At 36.2% G+C, this 25,776-nt stretch overlaps 1 protein-coding gene across 4 annotated transcripts in view; it reads right to left on the bottom strand.

Moving 5' to 3' along the window:
* chrm3a (cholinergic receptor, muscarinic 3a) overlaps window positions 1-20,412 on the bottom strand; it is a 118,659-nt gene extending 98,247 nt beyond the window's left edge. For 2 of the 4 annotated variants that reach the window (XM_082144108.1, XM_082144110.1), the window contains exon 1: window positions 9,485-9,651. The gene's annotated coding sequence lies outside the window, so the exon portion shown is untranslated. Of the gene's footprint in view, window positions 1-9,484; window positions 9,829-20,322 lie in introns of those variants that run through there. The other 2 variants (XR_014199454.1, XM_082144111.1) reach the window with 2 other exon arrangements.
* Between the last annotated feature and the right edge of the window lie 5,364 nt (window positions 20,413-25,776).

Raw genomic sequence — 25,776 nt, 5'->3', positions numbered from 1 at the left:
ATAAATTATTTAGTGAATTAGTTTGTTAAAAATCACATTACTTTTGGTTCATTTGTTCCATGCATTGTGAAATACAGTATCCCACACATAGCATGCTCTGTTGTAGAGCTATGCATACTACAGCAAAAATAGCAAGAGTATGGCAATAAGGTATTCCTATACACATCCTCCTGATGATCAGAAGAAACTAGAAGGCATGTGTGGTCCAATCACAGATGATTCCCAGGTGACCTCTGGTTTCAAAACTCTACTTAGCAGCCACAGACTAACCACTGAAAGATGAGAGGACACAGAAAGTGTGTGCGTGTAGGAAAAGTGAGAATAGATACACAGCAAATAAATAAATGATTCTTTCCAGGGGCATTAATTCCAGAGGCAGAGGATTCTCCTCTCTACTTGACTATTAACAACTTTAACATACAATAGCAATATACATACATCTAAAATTTCAATAGTACCAGGAAGAACCAGTTCAACAGGTGTAACATTAATATAGCTATAGCAAAGACTTACAATATCTGTTTGATAAAGCTTTTAACCTGATTAAACAGTAGGAACAACGGTTTTTGAGGTTTTACACCAAAAAAACTATAAGTTTGACAGAGACCTTTGAATTGGTGGGGATAAAAATAAAAAAAAAAGAACAAAAAGTCTGAGCAGGATCCAACACAAGCAACAGGATTTTGAGAGTACAAAAAAAACTAGACCAAAAAAATTATTTAAGTGTTAAAAAATAGTACAAGAAAATGTAAAGAAAAAGATGTCAATGTAACATTTTCCCCAAAAAAGGAGCAACCTAGTGATAAGTGCTCTGGGGTGACATCAATTGAGATAGGTTAGACCTCCACAAAACTCTTCCAGTTCGCAGGAAAGACACCTTGTCAATGTTCATTCCTTTATTCACTAGGCATTTTTCCCCAAGGGTCCCCCGTGGAGGCCATCTTGGCGAAAGGCTTTCATGCTTTCTAGAGTGTTCCTCCACCTCACAGCCTCGCACAGAGAGAGAGGCGACTTTCTCTGTCGGGTTGCTCACAAAGCTCGATTCACATCTGGGAGCCCTCAGGGATATAACACTACAGTCTGAAGAGTAAATAATATATTAGAAGCAAAATCTGTCAATTTCCTCTTAATTTCAGTGTTGGCTGGTCCGCCTCTGTCATGCAGGATTCAGCCTAAAAAGACATGAGTTACTTATATAATAAGACATACGTCGAAAGTATATTTTAGCTTGATGCTGAGGGGTTCTATTTAGAGCAAGTGTATTTCGTTGCAGGTTTATCTGAAGGGAAGATGTAAATAATTCCCCAGTTGCAGAATGGCGTCTGAGTTGAGATGTCTGATGTAATTACAGCATATTTATAATTGACAATACACGCCTGGACCTTGTCTCACTTTGCTTTGTTTGCGTTTTTGGAGGCTTCTGAATTTCAACTCATACTTGGGGGTTCTAGTCCTATAAGGCGAGCAGCTTACTAAACAATTTTTCCACCGATTGTCGGTCTTACAATGGATGACTTTTGACAGCCCTGCTGTTCAATATGTTAATGGCCCTAGCAACTCTCTTCGTGGGAGAACAATGATCAAGCTGGACTTTTTCTGTGGTGGGCTATTGTGGTATTTTAAGTATTTTTTTCTGTGGTTTGGATAATGTTGCTCTCAATAATGTTTGCTTATTAAAAAGCAAATGTTGCCTATTAAAATGTTTTACATATGAAGAAATTAACCATACTTTTGAAATGTAAAAAAAAAAATCATGTAAGATTATCATATGAGAAGGAGACTGCAGTTAATAGCCTAATAATATCTGACACACAGTTGGTTGACAGATGGGGGCTGACATGTAAATATCATGCAAGCCTACTTTTACAGACTAAATGAGTCATGCTTTTGTCTTTGCATGATGCTGCATCATCACCACTAGGCATCAGTATGTGTTCAAGATCACTGTGGCCATTATGGCCAGGGCAAAATTAAAACAACAAATAAATTAGTGTTGTCAAAAGTAATGAGCTTTTCAGCAGTACCGTTGTGTATTTGTTTGAGCGCTCTGTGGAGTGTGCCAAAGGATTCTATTTACAATTCTTTTTTTTCCTTTTTTTTTTTAAGTGTTGAGCATTAGCAATGTAGTCATATCTGTTGAACACGTGAACGCAACTGTCAATCATAGTCATTATCCACTTAATACAGCTCAAAACGGCAGGGCTTTTCTCGCTTGCGAATACCTCACGCAATTGACACTGTTCTCACGCTCTTACGCCACACGCAGTGAAAAATTGCGAAGCAAAAAAGGACACTGACACCGACAGAGCAAGTTACTTTTGCTATGAAACAAAGTCTCAGCTTTCAAATTCTGTCATTTTTATTACAAAATTCAAACAGTACAGTTTTGACGTGAAAGATTGCTGTAGTGCCTCAGTTCAAGCAGCACGTGAACCGATCATCTTTACTACTAGTTAATAGTAAATAAACACAAATGAACATCAGAAGGTACGCTGAAGACAGCAGCAATTATCATTTTGTCAGAACCTCTAGTAAATTATGTTATTTTGTTTAGTTGTCTGTTCAGAATCATGATCTCTGTTAATTGATTCTCAATTAATCTATAATCGTGCAGCTCTGCAGCATAGACAGCTTTACTGATTAAAACGGGAGTTTTTTCAAGGGTGAGCTCCCACTGAACTGAAGTCATTGACAGCTTTGGTGATTATAAAGGGAGTGCTCTACTTAATTATTATTTGCATCAGTAATAGACTGTGTGGCACCCCTAACCGCAAAACAAGTGAAAAGCAGTTACTAAAGCAGCTATTAAAGGAGTGTTCATCTAAGACCAACAACAGACTAAAGGACCCCCCCATAAACAACAAGCCCACAGGAGGTCAATCATTGTGTCTGCAGAATCAGCTTGATTGACAGCCCTGATTGATTGCTTTTGTGTCAATGTGACCACTTGTGTTAGAAAACCTCAAGAGATTCAAAAACATTACAGATGAATTCTGAAGCCACTTTGCTTTTCACTTTGCTATCCTTCAATGCTGTATTACTGTAACTTTAAATTAAATCATAGCCTTTATTTATTGAGCTAACTAAATTCAGAGTCCACAACCACTTCGTATAGAAGTAAATCAGCTTAGAGACGAAAAGCTACTGTTGGGCGGGAGTCACAATGCTCCTGGATCACGTCTGGATTACATTTGTCAGAAGAACACTTAATAAGAGGGATTATAAACCAGCAATCCAGAGTGCTAATGGGAATTGTGTCAGAGTTACTGCCTCAGCGCCACCATAAGCGACAGATTAGTACAACCAGGTTCAACCATTCAATGTGCAAGTCCAAACTGGAGAAAGCTAGACAATGTAAAACTCAACTTCCTTGCAGTGTGAACTCAAAAATATTTGGTGACACAGGTAGAAGATATATTAAAACCTCCTTAGCGTAATTTCTTCAGATTTGTACACTGCACCACCAATTAATCAAAAAGTCCAACCAAAGTGAATCCAAAGTTCTATTAAGCAATTAAAAACAGAGATGACTATCTCAGAAGACTAAATTACATCAATACATCAAAAAAAAAATCTAGTCGCTTATCAATGAGCAGCCTGTTTAAAGCAGTGAACTCCAGCATATTCTGGGGAATCGCTTACATGGAGGAGTTGAAAAGGAAACAGGCTTGTGACTAATGTGCTTGTTTCCATGTGCAACAATCCATTATAAATGATAAAGAGAATTAGCAATATTAAATGTTATGTAACAGTAAACATAGCACTGCAGGGTAGCATCAAAAGTTCGAAACCAAAGGTGAGTCGGTCCAGATGCTTTGGATATTTAAAGGGGTGGTATGATGCCCCTTTTTACAATATGTAAAATAAGTCTCTGTTGACTCCCAAATGTGCTCTACTATAACAACTCATAAGCCCAATTTATACTTCTGCGTCAGACTCATGCCGTAGCTACGTCGTAGGCTGTGTGTAGCGCTGTATACCCTTCGGCGTACCCTGACGTGCACCTCTCCAAAAATGTAACAACGCGTCAACTCTACGCGGACGCAAGCGCTGTGATTGGTCTGCTAGGACCGCTCCCTCGGGTTTCACATGCTCCCTCTGCAAGTGTAATTGCGCGTCAACGCGGACAACGACGCAGAAGTATAAATGAAAACCAACGCGTTGCCTACAGCGTAGAGGCTCCGGCGTAGGTCCGACGCAGAAGTATAAATCAGCCTTTACTCACACTGCGTGTTCCCGGGGGCAGGGTTTATGTAAATTTAGGGTTTGTGATGTCACAAACCCGGGAGGAATGTCATGTAGTCCCTATCAGCCGTTTGTTGTAGTCCTTAAAAAATGATTTCTTTAAAAGCAAATATCTTCCTTTGCTTTGAACTTTGAGCGTTGTAACTTTGCAGATGTTGTTTATGCTCAAACAGCAACATTACACTAACTAAAGTTAGAAAAGTTCAATCATAATCAACCACCCCTTTAACAGATGGATCTGACCATTAAAGCACACCAGGTACTATAGTGAGTGATAGACTACAAACCCACCAACATTTTCATATAGCCTTCAGGCTAGATATCAGCACTAGTATTAACAGCCAGAGGCAACATTCAGTATAGATAGATCCGTAATTCGGTTAACCACCCAAACAATGCTCTGGACAAGGTTTTGTAAACATAATTATCCCCGAATTTTTGGAAATGCCTTTAAAGCATGACAGAAATCTAATCACATTCCAAGGAGAGGACATGCAGTCCAGCACATCAGAGTTTGCTTGAGGCACCGTATTCAGCCATTTGACATTGGGGAGGTGTGGGAAGACTTAGACTACAGAAGCCAAGAAGGGCCAAACACACACTGCTACCATGGAATACCAATGAAATGTGTTCACTTTTGATTTATTGCACATCAAAGTGACCCTGGATGGCCTTGTTACACCTTGATTAGCTTGATCCATTAATTTACTTCATTCAGCCAGAAGACTTTCATGAAGGATAAAGGCATTCTACTAACATAATCATGAAATCAACACATAAAGCTAATCAGTAATATTTTGATCTTAAAATAATTGTAGCACTGTGGAGTTGACAAGAATTTTGACTCCCCTCTAGACAAATAAAAAACAATCAGAACACCCAACTCTGACCAGGAGTGATGTACTTTCAGAGGTGTATCTTTTAATAACCTTAGCAGGCTGGTGAAGCATACAGCCATTACTAAATCATTTTAAAATTAAGGTTGCCTAATGATAACAAGTTAATGAGGCATGTCTGACAAGTGGAAAGACAATGTTTGTTTGTTCTTCCTGTGTTACGTCTAACTCGGTTTCAGGAACATTTACAGACCGACAGACAGGTAAGACAGATGGGTAGATGGATAGATATTTGTCACAATATTATATTTATTTTGCATGTGTCAGTCAAATCTAACACAGAGACTCACATGACTGTGAAAGCATATTGCGCAGCATTTGTGTGAGTGTGAGAGAGAAAGTGACAGACAGGGAAGAGCGTATGTGGAGGCATGAGACTGAGGAGGGACAGGGAAAGTACAATGAAAGAGAAAGAATGAGGAGAAATAGACTCCGAAAGACAGGTCGGCCAAATTTTTCAAGGATCACTTCACTTCTTAGGAGGTGTTTTAAATCCTTTCATATAAGGGCATTACACACTCCACGGAATCTCTCTTCGCTTCTTCCTTTAATCTGATCCTCTAGCTATAGTTCTCTCATGCAGACATAGACACACACAATCTGAAACTCTTTTCCCAAAGACAGGAATGGACACTATGTTCTTTGCTGCTGTTTCCACACTGTTAAGGGCCGAACAGCACAGATAAGACCCAATACATTAAACATGAGGCGCTCTTATCACTATTTGACATGAGCATACTGTCTGTCCGTGGACAACTGTGAGTTAAAAGCACTGGCCGAGTCAAAATGCATAAAACATTTTGTGCGCAATGGTTATTGGCCTTTGCATTATTGAATGAAAGGCTTTTCTACAAAACAATGTCAAAAGTAATTGCCTTACATAAATAATGCCAGGCATCTATATTATATTTAGGACAGACCGGGGCTAGTTTGTCACACTGGGGATTTTTCCATAAATGTCATATGGAAAGTTGCTAAATGTGTTTTATATGCTGTCATTTCATACAGTTTACTGACTACACATTATGTAGGGAAAAACAATGGTTTAATGATTGTGTATGTTACCTTCTGAGATTTGAACTACAAAATTGTAATATATATAAATATATATTATACACACACACACATATATATACATATATATATATATATATATATATATATATATATATATATATATATATATGTGTGTGTGTGTGTGTGTGTGTGTGTATATAATATATATATATATATATATATATATATATATATATATTAGTGGTGGGCCGTTATCGGCGTTAACGTGCTGCGTTAACGCGAGACTCTTATCGCGCGATAAAAAAAATATCGCCGTTAATCTATTCTCCAAGTTGGGTTGGGAGATGGCTCTATACTACACAAGCTATGATGACGCAATCTACCCGCGGCCGCGAGGTAAAACCGGCTGCAACGCATATTCGTCGTCATCTTAAGTAAACACGGCTGAAAGTGAAAGCTGGTGAAAAAGATCGGTGCAACATCCATTATTTGGACTTGGTTCGGGTTTAAGCCGTCAGACGAGCAGCAGCAAACTATATACAGAGTGTGTGGGGTAACAGTTCGGTAAGTTAACACACGACTAATCCGTTCGACCACCTCAAATTCAAAACGAAACATGATATCACTGAATACCAGCGCGCGCGTATTATTCCCATTCCAATATATCTTAGTGGTGTAGCACATCATCTCGATTTTAAGAATCGTTGTTGTGTTTCTTTTTAACTGAAAAGACATCAGTTAGACAATATTCTAATTTTAAATTTGGGATTTCATAAGCTCCAAGCCATAATAAACATTAGACCTACTTAAGTCTCTGCAGCTAGTGTACTTAAATTTTATTTATCTGCAAAATTATGTTGTATACTTACAGTTTTGCACAATATATGTTCTCAAAACTACATACACCCTTTAAAAAAAAATACATTTAGCAGTTGTTTAGCATGGGTCTGTGTAATCTGTTCTGAAATGGTTTTATTATAATATACTGTATATTGTTATCGCAAGAGGCTGCAATGTATATCACAATATAGATTTTAGGCCATTATCGCCCATCCCTAATTGATAGCCTATAGTAGTTGATAATAACATAGGCTTACCTAATGTTGCCTATGGACGGTAACAGTACAGTAGTAACCTTTTACAGTCTATGAGTAGAACAGCTTTCTCAAGCAGTTTGTGATGCATTTTGGAAACAGGAGATGAGCCCCTGGTCTAATGCACCACCTGGCTTGAGAAACCCGTTCTCAAAGACTTACTTTTATAGTCATTATTTGTGTAGCACACATATTCTGAATGCCTTCGGCAGAATTCAAATGAGCCATTTTAATCTAGATTAATTTCAAAATTAATCTAGATTAAAAAAATTTATCTATGCCCACCTCTAATATATATATATATAGGCTATATATATACACACACACGATAGATAGATAGATAGATACACACATACATGTATGTATGTATGCATGCATGCATGCATACATACATACATATATATATATGTGTGTGTGTGTGTGTGAGTGTGTGTAATGGATGGATGGGTGGATGGATCAATATGGCGGGCTCCTATTGTGATCTGATCCCAGAGAGTGACAACATGCCCCTACAGTGGTCACTGGTCAACATGTTAAATAAATAAAAATTCTGCTAAAAAAAAACATGGAAATGTTCAGTAGCTTGTTTTCGTAGCCAAGACTTACAAGACAATTTATGTCTATACATACGTATAATGACTGTATACATGCAGCATAAAGGCTGCACTGACTTTTTGAATAGACTTACAGAAATAAGGCTACTTTACAAATGCTACACTAAAAAAAAATTATCCAGTAAAACAGTGAAGATCAAAGTCATGAACAAATATTCATAGAACATGAATCACATGAAGTTCAATATATTTACCTTGTGCAAGATGGAGAGTGCAGACTGACTGTCCTCTATACTAAAGGGAGTATGCATTGACCGACATCTCATTATGACAGAACATTCCTTCACTGCACCCCCGCCCTCCGTTTCATCTTAAGCTCGCGACCCTATGCGCACAGGCGCGTGCGAACTTTCAGCATTTAAGGGAGGTTTCAGAGCTATTATAGTTATCCCTTTCACGCTTTCGGATTTCCAGAAACAAACAAATCATGTGCGGATGGAAACGTCTGGCATGAGTTATAACACATCACTCATAATGACTCCCCCGCGAGATCGTACATCAACAGTTGCGCGTGCCCTGGTCACAAGGCAAATGACAATAAAGCGAACAAAATGTCAAAACAATTCAACTACATAGGTTAAAAGACTTAAAATAACGAAAGAAGCGACGTGCATCAATCAAATTCTAAAATGGTTTTCCACAGTGTAGGGCAAGCTCAAAGATATTATAACTACTTCGTATTTTTATACATTTGAAATATCCCAACAACAACAAAAAACACCACGCAGTGATGATGTCAGAATATTAAACTTATAGCCAGGCTAAGTAACAATTCGTATTTAAAGTACCAATGTACTTAATAAAATGTAATGCAATGGTTCTTTTTGCTAGTTTCAGTGCTTTCGTGTATTGTTTTAACACTCGTTCGTTTGGAAAATGTATTTACCTGCAGTCGAGTCGTTGACGAGTGCATTGCAGGTGTTAATATCGCTGCAAAATGATGCGTTTGCAGGTTTGATTTCAATGAACTGTAGGCAAATATCTGATTTATTTAGCAGTCACGTTCTTCTGTGTTCAATAAAATACTGCCAAACGGTTCAGAGCGCGAGTGAGCCGTCCAAATGATTCAGACCGATTTTGGAAACCAGTTTGATTGATTCATTGGAAAGAACCGATTCCAAAGATTCATTCGCGATTAGGGCATCGCTAATCCTTATTCCAAACAGCCGACAGCAAACAGATCGTGATTTGATTCGTGTAATATTTCCAGCGAAACATTTTAGTGTTTGTCAACGCAACCGGCTACCTAATCAAGAAAATAGTTTTTAACTGAAAAGCTTCTTGATTTAAAAACTATTGACGCTAAGTCGCACTACTGAGAAATAGCTTGCAATAGTGACGCTACGGTTCAGCACTGTTTTTGTAAATGAGGAAAAAGCCAAATCAAATTCAGTATATTGTTTATATAATAAAATGTATTCAATAAGTTGCAAGAATACATTCTAACATTGAATTTAACACAATTTTGTACATAGAGAAACAATTCTGAAACTACAAAATACAGTATATTTACAATGCATGAATAGTATTAATATGCTTTACTATGCATGCATTTTAATTGATTAATACAATACGCGACTAATTTAATGTAATTCTTGACGTTATTACCACTGCTTACCTTACAAGCTGGAGTTCACTGAAAGGTAAAGATGCTCAGTGGAAATAACTTGTTCTTTTCAGTCCTCTGCTTTTTGGTAGATCCACTAAAAGCGCATGGCTCCTCTCCAGAAATGCACGGCTTGTCCTCGGCCGTCCGGATATTTGTGTATCGGTTCCCCGTATCGCTCTGGTCACTAATTGCCAGGCCACTGGATCTCCCAGAGCGCACGAGAGGAAGGCTTCTCCCGGCGCGTGAGCGTGATTGGCTAGAGTGTCAGTGACGCACCAGCAGGTGGCAGAGCGTTCATTTATAAGAGCCATTCATACCGCACCAAACTGCACAGAACTGGTGAAGAGAATTGTCTGCAAGAAAGACAATACTAGCTTTTACAATAGCAAAAACATCCTTGCAAAGTTATGATAAAAGTTGCCTTGAAAAAAAGTAGGCTACATTTCTTACTAGCATTTGCTCTACAGCATTTAGCCTATAGGGGACACAATACTTTTCAGATTAGGATTATTGTTTGAAGGTCAATTTCTGCCTAATCAAGTAAAATCAATATTTAAAATTTCACTTATTATCATTTGTACCCTGAAAGAAAGAAAAAAACTGTTTCACAAACACTGACCTCTGTGGGGCATGTTATCACGCCCTATGTGGTTAAAATGCAACCTGGCATTAAAGACTTTTCAGCAAACTTTTTATTAGAAATTAGTTATGAAATACAGAATGATTCATCAAACAGCATGTAAACAACATGTAAAAAGGGAAATTACTTAATATTTTGTACAACTGTTTTTGGCCAACAAGTATTAGCTATAACGGATAACATTTAAAATGTGTGAAAACCTGCCCCAACCCGACATTTATGAAAAGTACTTTAGTTCTGAAAAAAGAGCATGGTCATTAACGATAGATGGAAACCAGTGTTATTTCTAACAGATTAAATATAATAATTCATATAGTTTTGCTTTTTCTCTTTAAATTTTTTCTCTTTTTCTCTTTTAATCATATAGCTTTTTTGTTCAAGCCAGTGCATTCCAATAATTATGCTGTATTTATTTATTTTCATCTAAGGCTACAGTATAAAAAGATTTTAAATTAGTTTGTTTCAGTTCTGACAAATAAGAACTAATTACCCTGCATGCTTAAAGAACAGCTGTAAGAGATTGTCTTAATGATGCCCAATTAAACAAATATTTGTTTTGTTCAGAGCATGTTAAAGATCGTAACATATGGACCTCTACAGAGTAAGTAGTCTACAATGTAGTGTTTACACAAATGTGCAGCAGGCTCACCCCTAATTTAATGCAAATAAATACTCCAAGAAGGAAATTGAATGCAAACAAGAGCTTATAGAGAAGGTAATGACTTACTGTGATTAGTGTACTATAGGTTATAATTGTTTGATGTGATCTGCTGCAACACCATAAACATATTTTAGTCTAAACTCCCAAATAAAGATCATGCAGGAGCTGTAACTGGATTATATATCTGGATTTATTGTTTTGTTCACTGTATATTTTCCATCTTAAAGGCACACTTTGTAACTTTTGGCCCTCTGGCGTTTAAAAACAAAACTGCATGCATTGTGTTTGGCTTTTACGAGCTGTGCAGATGAATATGAACCTTCACAATAGATAATGCTTTACCATAAACTTTTTAGAGAGCTATAGTACCTATGGCTATTTAGCCTATCTGTTCAATAAAATACTAAATTCACATGTTGAGTAATGAAAACACCATCTACGTGTCACTCTCACAAAAAATTTTTTATCTCTCCGTTCTAACCATTTCCGAAAAGCCAAGCTAATGTTGACTCTTGTTCTATTACGAGCTCTGTCAGGTATGGAAATAAAATAATGTCAAATGTTTTTGAAATAAAAAGCCTGTTGAATTGCACTACTTGAAAAAAATAGGCATTGCATTAAACATGCTTGCATTTTAATGCATTGTATTTTTAGGGCTTGCATTTGTATGGGCTGAAATTCAACATGGTTGAATATTTAGGCTGTGAATATTTCAATTAAAAACATTTCAAACACATTTTCATTATTAAAAATTCAATAATCCATATTCACCTTTCATATTTCACTTCCAAAATATTCAAACTGTTTAAAAATACAACCTATAATATTCAACAGGCAATATCCGGTCCATTTTATTTCGCTTTGCAAATTCGCTTCCACAAATTCAGTGGTTCAAATTCGACAGTAAATTCAACATTGACATCCAGAACTGCAAGAAAAGCAGTAGATTGCCGAGCATACTCTCCATCTGCTGTTAGTCAACCTCACCAGCAGGTGGTGCAAGCGCGAGTTGTTGACGAAGACAGAGCAACAGTTAGAACAAGCCATTCATTCCTAAAACTCAGCAATGTATGTGTATTTGTGATTATTATGACGGCTGTTTTATGATAAATTCAGTGTCTTCACGGTTACTTTTCCTGTGTAGCCTACATGCATCTTTCTCTACCGTGAACGAGATTAATGTTAGGCTATTTCCCGATGCGGATATACAGATCCAATGTTAAATTTGAGGTTGACATATATTTCTCTTGGTTGTTTAGTTGCCTTAACTTTATATTGTGGATGTGCTGCATGCAGGCTATTAGTATTTCCCTCAATACTTAAGGATTCCCCTGCTGGACATATAAAACGCTTAACGTAGCTTAATGGACTAAGTACAGTGATATAAAAGACCAAACTTGCAGGCAAGCAGGCAAATAACGCGCAAAGCTTAATGCTGAGCGTTTCCCAGTGATAGACTATGGAGCTTATAATATGACAAAATGATTTGAATTTGAATTGTGTAAATTTGAATTATTTGCAAGTGTAATCTAACTAAATTGAATTTTAGGTGGTAGTTTAAATAGTTCTGAATTTGATTTTTTTTAAACGAATATTGAACATTTGAAATTTAACAAATTGAAATGTTTTTATGGCTGAATTTTATAGACATGTATTTTCAAACAGCTAGTTTTTTGTTCTGAATTCGTATAGTGCAAATATTCAGTTTAAAAAAATACAGATTCAAGTTTTCAAGATGAAGAAATTCGGAACTTCAAATTCAGTTTTCTAAAATTCAAGTTCAAAAATTCAAGTTCAAAAATTCAAGTTCAAAAATTCAAGTTCAAAAATTCAGATCTTACAGAAAGTAGGTCACAGGTCATCCACAGGGAAGAGTAAAGGATCTCAGATAAGTCGAACAGAGCATTTTGGCTGCAGTGCAGTAGCTTTCTGCCGCAAACGCGGTGGTGGTTCAAGAGAATCCGTGTATCTTTCGTTCAGTCGTTTTTTTATTTAATATTAAGAGTAGAAAAATGAGAAAACAGCTTGAGTATTAGATTTCTTCTAATATTCTAGTAATAATAGTCCGCTGCAGCAGTTGCACGGAGCTTACAAAACGCGTGTAATGCAACTATAGGCTACATTTAATTTTCTCATCAAACAACTAGACTAACGAATGGCTCGGCACAACAGAAGACCCTAGAAAGGGCTTTCTCTCTGTGTAGACCAGCAGTTGGTCTGAATTTGCTATAACCTATAGCCTATTTTCTCGACTGTATAGGCTAAGTCACGTTTTATCATGAAACACGCTGTGATTTATTCCAAAGTGACTCAGGCATATATAATGCATTTAACGTTAAATAATCTAAATGTTGACTTTCAAAAGTAGGCGCGCCAAGAAGGCTATTCTCTGTATTTTGGTTCATTTTTGGTGAGCGCCAGAAAGATCTAAAGAGACCGAGACGCGCTAAAGCAGCGCATCATGTTGTTTTATTTATTTTTCAATGGCATGATATTTTGTAGTCATTTTTAATGTACACAAATAAAAATATACATTTTACTGTTTCAGATGATGTCATATCATCTGTTTGACTAAATAACAGAGTATTAAGTTATTTCCCAGCAGTGGAACAAATCCAAGTGATGGCGCTCGCGCATCGCGCTCTCACACAACGTAGTAGGATATCAGTTCTGGCGTTGCTTCATATCGCAGACTGTTCATTATCAAAATGAAACACAGTCAACCAAACATATAAAAAGTTATTCTGCATAATTTAATTGGTCTGTTGTACAATATGAAGGGCAAGCTGTGCCGCACACAGTCCTACTTGTTATTCCAAACATTACCCTTGCTGTAAAGACGCTGATTTAGCCTATACGTGTATTTTGGGACTCGACTGAAGTATGACGCCTTTTTATTTGTATTATAATATAATATATTAAAATACATAATCTTCTGAGTTTATGATGTAGGCCTTGTGTGTTTTATTAAAATGTATTATAATTTACATCTCAAAAGGATGCGCTTTGTGCATTCTCTGACATTATATTTATTTATTTAATTAATATTGAGTATCAATTGATGTTAAACAAAACGGTGTGTTATTTTCTCTGGCAACTAAACTTTCAAAAAAAAAAAAAAAAAAAAAAAAACTTCCAAAGCAAAGCCATTGTGCGTTCTCTCCTCGCTCCGCAGCTTTTCCACACAGATTTTGAGAACTGGCCGGCTAAAAAAAATAGGCCAAAGAAGTAGACTAACGGCTAGTGTCCGGGAAATGCGAGGTACGTTCATATTTATAAATAAACATAACTGATTTTGTCTACACCTAAATACATTTCCTAATAATAACAGTGATTAAGCCCAAATGTGGGTGGGTTTTTTGCCCAAATGGTCTCCACTCTATGCATTTTGTAATAATACAGCAACATTTTTTAACTGACCGTATTTGCCAGAAAATAAGTCGCATGCACATGAGTGCAAGTCACACCGGATCATGTTGAGAGAGAAAGGCGTCATAATTTTTTTTATATTTTTTTTATATTAGCCTATTCAGCAATAGTGTAAAAGACCTGTAAATAAAATACAACATTTACATGATAAACACTATTAACATGTAGGCTATGTGTTGCCTATTTTACTTTCCCTTATGACAAATGAATGCAGAAAACAACAAGAATGAAAAATAAGTATGTAGGCTAGGCTATAATAAAATAATATATAGGCTACAGACTATAAAAATAGCCTATATTGTGCCCTTTATAAACGCCAAGCCTAAACAAATTTATTTTAAATCGAAACGGTCGCGCATCTCTCATTCAGTCAAAAGTTTTCATTGCAATGTAACATGTGGATGCTAACTATTAATATAAAGAAGGCTTCATACTTCAGTCGAGTCCCAAAATACACGTAGCCTATAGGCTAAATAAGCGTCTTCACAGCAAGGGAAATGTTTGGAGTAGGACTGTGTGTGGCACAGCTTGCCCTTTATATTGTACAACAGACCAATTAAATTATGCAGAATAACTTTTTATATGTTTGGTTGACTGTGTTTCATTTTGATAATGAACAGTCTGCGATATGAAGCAACGCCAGAACTGATATCCTACTACGTTGTGTGAGAGCGCGATGCGCGAGCGCCATCACTTGGATTTGTTCCACTGCTGGGAAATAACTTAATACTCTGTTATTTAGTCATACAGATGATATGACATCATCTGAAACAGTAAAATGTATATTTTTATTTGTGTACATTAAAAATGTCTACAAAATATCATGCCATTGAAAAATAAATAAAACAACATGATGCGCTGCTTTAGCGCGTCTCGGTCTCTTTAGATCTTTCTGGCGCTCACCAAAAATGAACCAAAATACAGAGAATAGCCTTCTTGGCGCGCCTACTTTTGAAAGTCAACATTTAGATTATTTAACGTTAAATGCATTATATATGCCTGAGTCACTTTGGAATAAATCACAGCGTGTTTCATGATAAAACGTGACTTAGCCTATACAGTCGAGAAAATAGGCTATAGGTTATAGCAAATTCAGACCAACTGCTGGTCTACACAGAGAGAAAGCCCTTTCTAGGGTCTTCTGTTGTGCCGAGCCATTCGCTAGTCTAGTTGTTTGATGAGAAAATTAAATGTAGCCTATAGTTGCATTACACGCGTTTTGTAAGCTCCGTGCAACTGCTGCAGCGGACTATTATTACTAGAATATTAGAAGAAATCTAATACTCAAGCTGTTTTCTCATTTTTCTACTCTTAATTTTAAATAAAAAAACGACTGAACGAAAGATAGACGGATTCTCTTGAACCACCACCGCGTTTGCGGCAGAAAGCTACTGCACTGCAGCCAAAATGCTCTGTTCGACTTATCTGAGATCCTTTACTCTTCCCTGTGGATGACCTGTGACCTACTTTCTGTAAGATCTGAATTTTTGAACTTGAATTTTTGAACTTGAATTTTTGAACTTGAATTTTAGAAAACTGAATTTGAAGTTCCGAATTTCTTCATCTTGAAAACTTGAATCTGTATTTTTTTAAACTGAATATTTGCACTATACGAATTCAGAACAAAAAAACTAGCTGTTTGAAAATACATGTCTATAAAATTCAGCCATAAAAACATTTCAATTTGTTAAATTTCAAACGTTCAATATTCGTTTAAAAAAAATCAAATTCAGAACTATTTAAACTACCACCTAAAATTCAATTTAGTTAGATTACACTTGCAAATAATTCAAATTTACACAATTCAAATTCAAATCATTTTGTCATATTATAAGCTCCATAATAGACTGGCATAAAGTTGGCTTGACGTTGGACATTTGCACATTTAGGGACCGTCTCTAAAGTGTATACGACTTTGGTATATACGTTTCTAACTTCGATAGCATTTGAATAGAACGACTTACAGTCATAAAACCAACTGTAAAGTGTTCATGTAGTGTCAGGCATAATGCGCACCCTTTGGATTTTTGATATTTATTCAAATAAATTTAAGTTTGCTATTGAAGTTAGAAACGTGTATGCCAATGTTTTATGCAACTTTAGAGATGGTCCCTAAATGTGCGAATGTCCAATGTCAAGCCAATTTTACATTTAGTCATTTAGCAGATTACAGTTAAACTAACAATAGGAGGACAACAATATGCAAGTGCTATGACTCTTCCCAGTTTAAGCTAATGCAATACACGTAGGCATACTATATATACAGTACCAGTCAAAAGTTTGGAAACATTACTATTTTTAATGTTTTTGAAAGAAGTCTCTTATGCTCATCAAGCCTGCAGTTAAAAAAACAAAAAAACAGTAATATTATGAAATATTATTACAATTTAAAATAATGGTTCTCTTTTTTAATATATTTTAAAATGTAATTTATTTTTGTGATGCAAAGCTGAATTTTCATCAGCAAGTACTCCAGTCTTTGGTGTCTTATGATCCTTCAGAAATCATTCTAATATGATGATTTGATACTCAGTTATTATCAATGATGGAAACAGTTGTGCTGTTTAATATATTTTTTTGGAATACTTTTTTCAGGATTCATTGATGAGTAAAACGTTAACAGCATTTATTCATTAAAACAGCATTTATTCAAAATAAAAACATTTCTAACAATATAAATCGTTACCATCACCTTTTATCAATTTAACGCATCCTTGTTGAATTAAAGTACTAATTTCTTAAAAAAAAAAAAAGTTATTGTTCCCAAACTTTTGAACGGTAGTGTATATTGTTACAAAAGATTTCTATTCTAAATAAATACAGTTCTTTTTAACTTTTTATTCATCAAATAATCCTGAAAAAAGTATCTCAGGTTATAAAAAAAATATTAAGCAGCACAACTGTTTCCAACATTGATCATAAATCAGCATATTAGAATGATTTCTGAAGGATCATAAGACACCAAAGACTGGAGTACTTGCTGATGAAAATTCAGCTTTGCATCACAAAAATAAATTACATTTTAAAGTATATTAAAAAAGAGAACCATTATTTTAAATTGTAATAATATTTCATAATATTACTGTTTTTATTTTATTTTATTTTTTTAACTGCAGGCTTGATGAGCATAAGAGACTTCTTTCAAAAACATTAAAAATAGTAACGTTTCCAAACTTTTGACTGGTACTGTATATATGTATGTATATATGTATATTATGTATAGAGAGAGAGAGAGAATAGAATAGAAGAGAAAGTGTTAATTAATTGATCAAGTGTTGATTTTATGCCAGTATATCACGAAACGCTCAGCATGAAACTTTGCGCGTTAAGTTCATATTCTGAGTCCATCTGCTTGCCTGTAGCCTATATAGTAGCCACAGCCTACTTCCCCAATAAGGTGCGAGTTTGGTCTTTTATATCACTGTATTAGTCCATTAAGCTACGCTAAGCGTTTTGTCCCAACAGAAGGGGAATCCTTGAGTATGAGGTATTGAGGGAAACCGATTAATCCGTTCATAGAGAAAGCTGATGACATGTAGGCTACACAGTGAAAGTAACAATAAAGTTATTGAATGAAACATAAACACAGCTTTTGTGTCTTTATCATATTTTCCGCATATATACTGACACGGATAATCATTTTCATTTTATGAATGAATTACTTGTTTTAACTGTTGCTGTTCTTCGTCAACAACACGCGCTTGCACCACCTGCTGGTGAGGTTGACTAACAGCAGATGGAGAGTATGCTCGGCAATCTACTGCTTTTCCTGCAGTTCCTGGATGTCAATGTTGAATTTACTGTCGAATTTGAACCACTGAATTTGTGGAAGCGAATTTGCAAAGCGAAATAAAATGGACCGAATATTGCCTGTTGAATATTATAGGTTGTATTTTTAAACAGTTTGAATATTTTGGAAGTGAAATATGAAAGGTGAATATGGATTATTGAATTTTTAATAATGAAAATGTGTTTGAAATGTTTTTAATTGAAATATTCACAGCTTAAATATTCAACCATGTTGAATTTCAGCCCATAAAAATGCAAGCCCTAAAAATACAATGCATTAAAATGCAAGCATGGTTAATGCAATGCCTATTTTTTTCAAGTAGTGCAATTCAACAGGCTTTTTATTTCAAAAACATTTGACATTATTTTACTTCCATAGTCACGCTTCTCTTTTTGCCAGCAGACTCTCCTCTGTTCAGCAGATTTTTTAAACGGGTGATTCTCCGGGGTTCTAGATTTAGCTGCTTCATCTCAACCTTTCTCGTTCATTGTGACAACTAACCTATGCCACTCCCACACCAAGATGAGACACAAACGGGCGAGTGACGAATGTACGCAATTTTCCACGAAAACCATTCTGACAGGTCTAAATTATAAACATTTATTATAGGCTTACCATAGTGAAGGGTAAGACAAAGAAAATATCATTTTGGAAGAAGGATTGATGATGTACTGTGTCGTTATTTAAATTTAGTTCATTTTGAACAAAAAAAGTTGCATAGTGTACCTTTAAGAATTTGCTATTTTATACATAATCCATTTGTCATTTGTGAGTCAGTGATATTGATCATAACCGTCCAAGGCACAATGTTTTTGTTCATTTCAGAAAGAGGAGGTCTGGAAAGTGAAGGGGACGCTCTGCTGCTTAGATAAAGATTCAAAGTCAATTCCACTGTCCACAATCCTAATGATTATTCACCTCAGGGAGAAAGTCAAAGAAAGATATAGAGGAAGAGGGGTGTGAGCAACAGAGCAACAATGTGGAGAAAAAGAAGGAAGAAACATTGGGATTATTAATGTGAAAATAAAGTAGAAATGAAACGAATCAAACTCTGAAAAGTCAGACTATGACAACTGTATATCAAATGTCCTCTCTCTTTACCTGTCTAGCTCTTTGGAACTAATTATATCAGAATATGGTTTCTTTCCAGGAAATAAAATGTATTTTCACCTACAGAGTATTAGCTTGGCAAACACTGTTGTCATAAATGACTTACAGTGTAACTTTAAGTAAATATCAATAAACTTGTTTCCAAGACAACTTAACCACTAGTACTACCACACCGTCTCCACAGGGAGAGAATAATCTACATATAGAACCGATAGGGTTGCCAACTGTCCCGAATTAGCCGGGACGTCCCGTATTTTGGGTCTAATTTATTTGTCCCGAACGGGACCTCCCTTATTCCGATTAAATAGACTGCTACGCTGAACCTATGCGCTGAACTAACCATGACTGATAACAGCAACACGACACTTGAGAATGATCACGACACCGCATCATCCAATCACAGCCCACACTCACGCGCATCAGACCATACGAATAACAAACTCTAAATTGAGAATGAATTATTATTTTGGGACAAATTATTGTTTGATTTGCGAACAGCATCCTCTGCTGTCTTGTCGCTCCCGGTTCGATCCGGAGACTCGCGCTAACGGCAAATCCCTTTCACTGTCCGGTCGGGTTTTGATTTCGCCAAATCAGTTTTGGTGAATTCAAACAACGTGATTATTTTTCATTAGTCCAACATCCAGCCACGCAAGAAAACATGTTCTTGAGGGAAAAGTATGCTATTACTTTCTTTAAAATGTAGTGTGTAATGTTACAAAAGCTTTCTATTTCAGATAAATGCTTTTATTTTGAACTATGGTTTGTGTGTAATGTGACTTTTTTGTGTGACCTTAAAATTCGTTTTAGAATTAAAATGTACATAAATAGGTTAAGCAAAACAAATGTGTTTATATCTGAGAAAATTTTAAACACATACAAACCTGAAATGACATATACTGTGTGATACAGTACAAATATTTTGAGTGTCCCTTATTTTCCTGTAAAGAACCACGATTGTCCCACATTTTCCTTTTCTGAAGTTGGCAACCCTAAGAACAGACCACTTGCCACCTGTGCCCTTAGAACACAGATGCACAATAAATATAGTTTGCAATTAATTAGGCCATAGATCATTGCGTCTAACTCAATTCATCAGGAGTAGCCCTTGAGGTGGACGGAAGACTTAGTGGGAACTAACTGCTGTACAAACAAGAAGGCCCGGCTTCACTTCCTGCTATTGACACTTCTACTTAATTGGCTTCTGTTTTACTCACAATTAAGTGAATTATCCTCACTGGCTGCAGGAGAAGGTGATGTCCAATTCCTTCTGCCCGTCCGCTCACTCTAGTTCTTTCCCCCTTGCTTTTTAGTGTTTCTGTATCTCAACTGATAGATCATAGCAGTGCCAAGGTCACACGTTTGATTCCTAGGGAAGACACATATTGAAAAATGTGTATCTTGAATACCCTGCCGCTTAAACAAAAGAGTCTATCAAATGCATACATGCAATAATTTGGGTTCATGACTATTTAAATAGTCAATAATCAGACATAATTAAATGTAAAATAATTGTATAATGTGCTATGTTATACAGTGTCCTTAAAAATAATTAATAATGTTTCATTATTTGTTAAATTATTGCCCTTGAATCGAAAATGATTAAAATCATAGAAGGGTAGAAGCCACTCACCTATACCAGTAAATCTTCAGACAGTTAAGTCATACGCCTTGTGTATAAGGCAGTGAATAGAATTTCCAAAATGAATGATGAAAGGGATCTGCTTTGATCTGCAGTTATTTTACTTGCAATAACTTTCTCTTCTCTCTCTCTCTCTCTCCCTCAGTGTGAAGAATTGTAGAATTGAAGAAGTTTTATTATACCTTAAGAAAAGGAAAGTTGCTCATTGAAATTGGGTTGCATCAGAGTACAGCAGAAAAGTTGTTTGATGAAGTGCTCTGTCTCACTGGGGAAATAATCAGAATGATTAATGACTAGAATCTCACACACTCACAGAAATGATAGAAATTAGAATGAGGCTTCACTCCTGTGGTCAATTACACAGTCTGTAGAGGTTTGTTGGAGCCATCCTGCCTGATTTCGGTAATCTGAATAATCACAATCTCACTGGACAAGCTGTTTACAAGCACAGTAACTCCCAGTAACTGTGAGTCCCGCTCTCACATTGTGATGTCATACTAACATCATCCTCTTAACAATGTCCATTTGCCCTGCCTCTCTGTCAAGACTCCTTCGTCGTTTATGACCTTATGGTCAATAGTTTAATCAACAATATTTTGATCATAAACTGTTTTCATCATGAATTATTGTAATTCAAATGTGCAACTGTGCATTATCACTTGCAGCTGTAAGAAACATCTTTAAAGCAAATAAAAAATAAATTAGCTTCTCTATCTGTGACTTTCTGGACATTGAGTGTGGATATCTGTGTCAATTAGATGATTCAGATCAATGAGAGATATCTTAGTGCAATCATCTTTATTCTCACTTTTGATCCCTCAACAAATTCATTAGAGCCCGACCGATATATCGGCGGGCCGATATTATCGGCCGATATTAGGCATTTTCCAAACTATCGGTATCGGCATTTATAATGGCCGATAAATGAATATTTAAAAAATTAAATAAAAGCGGACGAAACACCCTGTAACCATGTTATGAGTGTTGGCGCTGCATAGTTTGTCCACCAAAGGGCACTCTACAAGGAAGACTGCTAACATCAATAGCCGCGTTTCCACTGTCGGGCCAGGGCCGGGCCGTGCTAATGCGTGCCAGGGCCAGTCGCGTTTCCACTGTCACTTCTGGGGCTGGATCGGGGCTTACTCGGGGCCAACGGCCAGGATTTCTGCGGGCCTGCTCGGGCTAGAGGAGTGGTTACGAACAGAGGCGGAGTTCACCTGAGCCGGGAGACGGCAGCGCCGGATGATTCTGTCAGCATTAAAGACTTTTAAAAAAGGCTAATTTAACTCGCGTTCATGTTTGAATGCCTTCTGTTTGTGATGCAAAAGACTATGCGCGCTAACCATTACCATAGTAAACGCTTGAAGATACGCATAGTAAAAAAACATAGTGAACGCTTGAAGAAATCCGACCAATCATAAAGGCTATCACAGTCATGTTTTTATTTTATCTGTCAGTAGCCTACGTCTCGTCTCCTTTTACCGGACCATCATAAAATAAAGCAACTTTTTTTTCGGGAGCTTCCTCTGTTTCTCTGACTGAATATATCTGTATTGGAGTCGAGAGAGTGCTAAAGCTCCTCAGGTCGTATTTTTGTGGCATATATTTGTAGAAATTATCATTCTTTCTAAATGTGATGTAAATATGTCCTGTAACTACCAGATAAACAGTAACAGACGCGACTGAAGAAGTAAGTGTGTCCTCTTTCTTTTGTGAAATAGACCTAACGTTAACGGTAATTTATTTCTGAGTGACTAATGTGCAATTTTGACAAATTAATTCATTATGATCAATGTATCACTTTTTATTGTAAACCTGTGGTAAAACATTGATGCTTGGGTTTTAAATATTCAAGTAAACAACAAAAATGCCAGCAAACGGCCGCTTTTATCATGTTTGTTTTCAACGCTGAACATTTAGACATAGAGAAAAAGTATCAAACATAGCCTGTGCATAAAAGTTAGCTTTTCTTTTACACGTGTGTGAAATCCAAGTGTGTGTTGCTGACTTCGTTTAGCCGCAGCATTAACGAGTCACATAATGTATTTAGTGCATCACTAAGTAGTAGATTTTAGAAGGCAGGCAGCAAATGATGATTGAAAATGGTTTGTTGTAGCTTGATGGAATAGATGGATAGAATTAAAAGAGTGCAGGTAAAGGGATAAGCAAGTTGACATTGTAATTATAAGGTAGCTTATAACATTGACATTTGGCAGACGCTTTTATCAAAAGCGACTTACATTGCATTTCAAGGTACACACACACACACACACACACACACACACACACACAAGGAGTGACCTTTGTCTTGTTTAATAATAATACAAATGATGATGATAATAATAATATCATCATCATTGATTTTTTAAAATTATTACTGTCAATATTAATAATAATAGTTGATTTTTTTTTGTTCAAAGGACTTTTAAGTTTCATATCTTAAGTTTGTTTTTTAAATATACATTATATTTATCAGAACTTTAATATTTTCTGTTCTGTTGTGACAATAAAACAAACAAGTTTATTTTTAAACTGCATTATATTATTTTAGTAAGGCTGAGGACTCTACATTATGAAATTGTGAAATAACTACAAATAACATATGTTAGGGAAATCTGTTCATGTTTTGTTTCTGGATAAAAAAAATAAAAAAAAATAAAAAAATTATATATATATATATATATATATATCGGCCGATATATCGGAATATCGGATTTTTAAATCACCAAATATTTGTATCGGTATCGGCCTTAAAAATCCTATATCGGTCGGGCTCTAAAATTCATACCACTGCTGTGCAATTATTATTATAAAATATTTTTTTTTCCATCAAACTTTCGGCATCTGTTAAAATATCTGTAATTTAAAGACCTCATGAAAACTTGAGTTTTATGGCTTTTAATCCACGCCATTTACTAAATATTCCAGTGTACTCCTAAAAGTAGTCAAAAAAAGCTAAATATTCACATTCAGTTTTTAGTTTCTAGTCTTCCACATCTGGCTAAACCAACCAAAATAATGATGACTTCTATTGAACTTTTCTCCAAAAATAAAAAATAAAAATGTCCTCACACTAAATGACACTTCACCTTCAAAGGCATAGTGTGTTTTCATACAATCTGAATTGGAGGCCATTAAACCTTTCTTTAATGCAGTAGCCCATTAAGACCACTTGTGTCTGAAATACAGTCATAATCCCGCAGAACACGAGAGATGGATGATTTTGTCATTTTCATGTGATGAAATTCTCAGTGGTTATTGAATATGTGTGACATCTGCTCAACAGATGTTTGATAGAGTCATTTCCATTTTCAGGACTCACCTACAGCATGAACAAGCACATGCACACAAACATGAAGACATGCATGCACATGCATATATATGCGGACACACAAACACAGGCATAACCAAGTCCTTATAATTACCTGCTTCATGTCAGAGTCTCTCTAGAATATCAAGGAGATTGAGTTGCTTCTGCACAGACTCGCTGCAGTGGACTATGGGTAATGGTTCATCCTGCTCCTCATGCATAAAGGATAGATTTTGCTCCACATCTTGAAAGAGGAAAAAGTAAATTCACATTAACTTCAAAAGTATCTCTGCGGTGTTCCGTTTATCTGCCTCAATGAATTCTGGGAAGGACATCCAGGCAGGATCATGCAGAAGAAAGCTGAAGAGCTCATTTGGACAGAAGACTTTAAAAGCGTAAGACAAGCTGTGAGCAGGTGGATGTTTGTCTGCTTGCATGAATGCGCGTGTGTGTGTGTGTGTGTGTGTGTGTGTGTGTGTGTGTGTGTGTGTGTGTGTGTGTGTGTGTGCGTGCGTGCGTGCGTGCGTGCGTGCGTGCGTGCGTGCGTGCGTGCGTGCGTGCGTGCGTGCGTGCGTGTGTGTGTGTGTGTGTGTGTACGTCTTGTCCTGTCTCACCTTCCTGGGCACACATCTGGGTTTGTGTGTTGGACTCATATTAGTATTCTGTAAAGGCATTGGGTAACTGCAGAAGCAGGCTAATTCTCTTTGTAATGGAGAATAAGGCATAACTGATGGAGTGGGAGAGGCTTCTGATCTGATTAGTGTCTCAAAGAGGCCCTTGTGCTACCGTAATGATGATGTTTTTGTATGGTCGGAGTCTTCATAAACAGTAGTAATAGATGAGACTGCACTTTGAAAGAAGTATAATAGAGAGGAAGATCAGTAAAGAAGAGTAGGCCTAGTTCAGTCACAGGTAAAACAAAATCACCATGAAAACAGAAAGCGTTATTATTAGATTTGGTGTTTGGTGTTTGGTAAAACATAAAATATTGACTCATCAAATCAGTGTATCCAGATGGAGGGAGACGACCTGGAAAAGTGATCCTGAATAACTCATCCACTTCTTTTATTCGGTGTTGACTAGAGCTGACTGTAGGCTATATAATTCTGCTTATTACAAGCTAGGATCCTTTCCAAATAAATAAATATGTGGATATGAAATCACTGAGTTCAAATTATTTAATAAGTTTACATGTATATATTATCTTACAGCTTCCGCTGAGGGGAAAAAAACTTAATTACAACGTACAAAACAATCGGCTAAGCAACAAAACAAATACTGCAACAATATTAAAAATGTCATCTGAATTTTCACCAAAAATCGATAAATTATATGATAAATGAAATAGCGATTCTGATTTCAATAATTTAATGATAGCTAGAGCGTTGCCAGTATAAAATGTACATTCAGATCGGATTCAGAATGATGATCAATAAATAAATGGAATAGATCGATTCCTATGCTTGTACAAACCTATTCATGGGTTTCATCAGGTCCCTTTCCACAGGTGTATAAAATCAAGCACCTAGATTATGAATGCAGACTGCATTGTGCTTGATTAATACACCTGTGGAAAGGGACCGGATGAAATCCATGAATAACTCGTCCTGGATCAACTTTTCATTCAGTAACATTAGGCAGTTTTGATGCTGTGTAATGTTGATGATTGCGTTGTTTTACATACCTTGCACCTGCTTACATTATTTCGCTTGTTTCTGC

Source organism: Leuciscus leuciscus (assembly GCF_965113295.1).
Source record: "Leuciscus leuciscus genome assembly, chromosome: 17".
NCBI classification, from domain to species: domain Eukaryota; kingdom Metazoa; phylum Chordata; class Actinopteri; order Cypriniformes; family Leuciscidae; genus Leuciscus; species Leuciscus leuciscus.
Note: the sequence above shows the minus strand (reverse complement) of the source record. Positions and strands in the feature narration are given on the sequence as shown.